Source organism: Sorex fumeus, unplaced genomic scaffold, assembly GCF_029834395.1.
Source record: "Sorex fumeus unplaced genomic scaffold, SorFum_2.1 ptg000265l, whole genome shotgun sequence".
NCBI classification, from domain to species: Eukaryota; Metazoa; Chordata; class Mammalia; order Eulipotyphla; family Soricidae; genus Sorex; species Sorex fumeus.
In genome coordinates this window covers 3,840,531-3,843,768 of record NW_026606322.1, presented here as the reverse complement: position 1 = coordinate 3,843,768, position 3,238 = coordinate 3,840,531, and positions in this window count along the sequence as shown.

The following is a 3,238-nucleotide window of genomic DNA, read 5'->3' as shown; positions in this document are numbered from 1 at the left end:
TAAGATTCTATTTGAACAAATGCACATTATCCTGTTTTTTATACTTGGATTTCATTTAACATAATTGTATCCAAAAGCTCCTACTTATAACACGAAAGCTTATTTTTCTTCTAATTCATTTTACTGGAAGTCCACAATACGTGGCAACAGTCTCAGATTTAATAAATGTTTTCTACTCAGATAAGCAGCCAGACTATTTATTGTTGGCTGAAAAAACCAGGTGAAAGCCACAAAACTTTCATTGAGCTATGGGAAAAGTTGTGCAATATGACTAAGGTAATAATCAGTTGTTTGATCAAAGTAACACAAAGATAAAGAGCTAACAATATTATTAGTGATCCAAAACTTGAATGTGGCCAGAGAGATACTATAGGGGTTAAAGTGACTGCTTGCACACAGCTGATAATGTTGAATTACCCCTGCCCCGTCTCCCCCCACCCCCCCACCCCCCACCCCCGACTGCAGATGTTTCCCAGGGAATGCCAGGAGTGACCCCTGAGTACAGAACCAGAATTAAGCCCTGAACACTGCCACATGTGGAATACCAAACACACACACACACACACCAAAAGGAACTTAGATGTTAACAGTAACTTTTGAAATTAATTATTGTGTTTTGCTCACTCATGTCCATCCCTAATCCAGATTGCTTTAATATGTTTCTTAAAAACAGGACACTTCATGGCAGGCTATAAAATCAATACCCAAAAATCCATGGCTTTCCTATACGCAAATAGTGAAAGAGAAGAAAGTGACATGAAGAAAACAATCCCATTCACAATTGTGCCCCAGAAAATCAAGTACCTAGGAATCAGCTTAACTAAGGAAGTAAAGGACCTGTACAAAGAACACTACAAAACGCTACTTCAGGAAATAAAAGAGGACACGAGGAAATGGAAAAATATCCCCTGTTCATGGATGGGGAGAATCAACATTGTCAAAATGGCAATACTTCCCAAGGCACTGTACAAATTCAATGCAATCCCTATAAGGATACCCATGACATTCTTCAAAGAAATGGAGCAAACACTCATGAAATTTATATGGAACAATAAGCCCCCACGAATAGCTAAAGCAATTCTTGGGAAAAAGAAAATGGGAGGAATCAACCTACCTAACTTCAAGCTCTACTACAAAGCAGTAATAATCAAAACAGCATGGTACTGGAACAAAGGCAGAGTTGCAGACCAATGGAACAGAGTTGAATATACTGACACTCCTCCCAAACATATAATCATCTAATCTTCAATAAGTGGGCAAGAAAAGTGAAATGGAGGAGGGAAAGCCTCTTTAATAAATTGTGCTGGCAAAACTGGACGGCTACAAGCAAAAAAGTGGGCTCAGATCTCTGCCTAACGCCATGCACAAAAGTAAGATCGAAATGGATTTATGACCTCAACATCAGACTGGAATCCATAATTTTTATTGAAGACAAAGTCGGCAAAACTCTTCATGATATTGAAGCTAATGGTATCTTTAAAGATGCCGCGCCACTGGCTGAGCAAGTGAAAACAGAGATAGACAAATGGGACTATCTTAAACTAAGAAGCTTCTGCACCTCAGAAGAAACAGTGACCAAAATACAAAGACAGCCTACGGAATGGGAAAGGATATTCACCAAATACACATCCGACAAGGGGTTGATATCAACGATATACAAGGTACTGGTTGAACTCCACAAGGAGAAATCACCCAACCCCATCAAAAAATGGGGCGAGGAAATGAACAGAAACTTTCGCAAAGAAGAAATCCAAATGGCAAAAAGGCACATGGGAAAATGCTCCACATCATTAATCATCAGGGAGATGCAGATGAAAACCACAATGAGATATCATTTCACACCACAGAGACTGGCCCACATCCACAAGAACAATAGCAAGCAATGCTGGCGCAGATGTGGTGAGAAAGGGACCCTCCTTCACTGCTGGTGGAAATGCAGGCTGGTCCAACCCTTTTGGAAAACAGTATGGACGATTCTCAAAAAATTAGAATTTGATCTCCCATTTGACCCAGCTATAGCACTCCTGGGAATAAATCCCAGAGAGGCAAAAAGGTATAGTCGAAGTGACATCTGCAATTGTTTGTTCATTGCAGCACTCTTTACAATAGCCAGAATCTGGAAAAAACCTGAGTGCCCGAGAACAGATGACTGGTTAAAGAAACTTTGGTACATTTACACAATGGAGTACTATGCAGCTGTTAGAAAAGACGAAGTCATGAAATTTACATACAAGTGGTACTACATGGAAAGTATCATGTTAAGCGAAATGAGTCAAAAAGAGCGGGATAGACACAGAAAGACTGCATTCATCTGGGGAACATAAAGCAACAAAAAGGGAGACTAACACCCAGGAATGGCTGAGATTAGTACCAGGAATTTTGCTCCATGACTCGAAGGCCAGTCACACGTGCTAGGTGAAAAGGAAGCTCAGATACAGAAGAGAGCACCAAATAAAGGGTGTTGTGAGGACCCTCTCAGGGTGGGAGAAGCATGCTAAAAGTAGTCTATAGACCAAACATGATTGCCACTCAATGCCTCTCTTGCAAAACACAGTACCCAAAAGAAGAGAGAGAGAACAAGGGGGAATACCCTGACACAGAGGCAGGGTGGGACGGGGGGGGCGGGGGTATGTTGGGACCCATGGTGGTGGAGGATGGGCACTGGTGGAGGGATGGGTACTTGATCATTGTATAACTGAAACCCAAGCACAAAAATTTGTAAGTCTATAACTGTACCTCATGGTGCTTCACTAATAAAAAAATTTTTTTAAAAAAAGGACACTTCAAACCAAATACCACCAGAGACTTCATCCCTTTTCACTCGCATCCTGTGATACATTTCACAGTGGTCAATTTTACCTTTCCCAGAGAGCTTATGATGATGTCTGAACATATTTGACTGAAGGAGAATGAAGCTTCATGGGCAGTGTCTTAATCTCACTAATAAAAACGCTTGAAAAGGGCTTGTCTAGAGCCAGAGAGATAGTACAGTAGATAGGGCACTTGCTCTGTTGCAGTACTGAATTCGATCCCTGGCACCATATGATCCAACCCCTCCCCCAAGCTCCACCAAAAGTGATCCATGAACAGACAGTAAGGAGTAGGCCCTGAGCATCACTGGTGTGACCAAACATCAAAAATACTAATTAATTTATTAACTAATGGTCTATCTTGGGCTGGAGAGATCGTATAAGGGTTAAGGTGCGTTCCTGGCATATTACTGATGCCCAGCACTGCC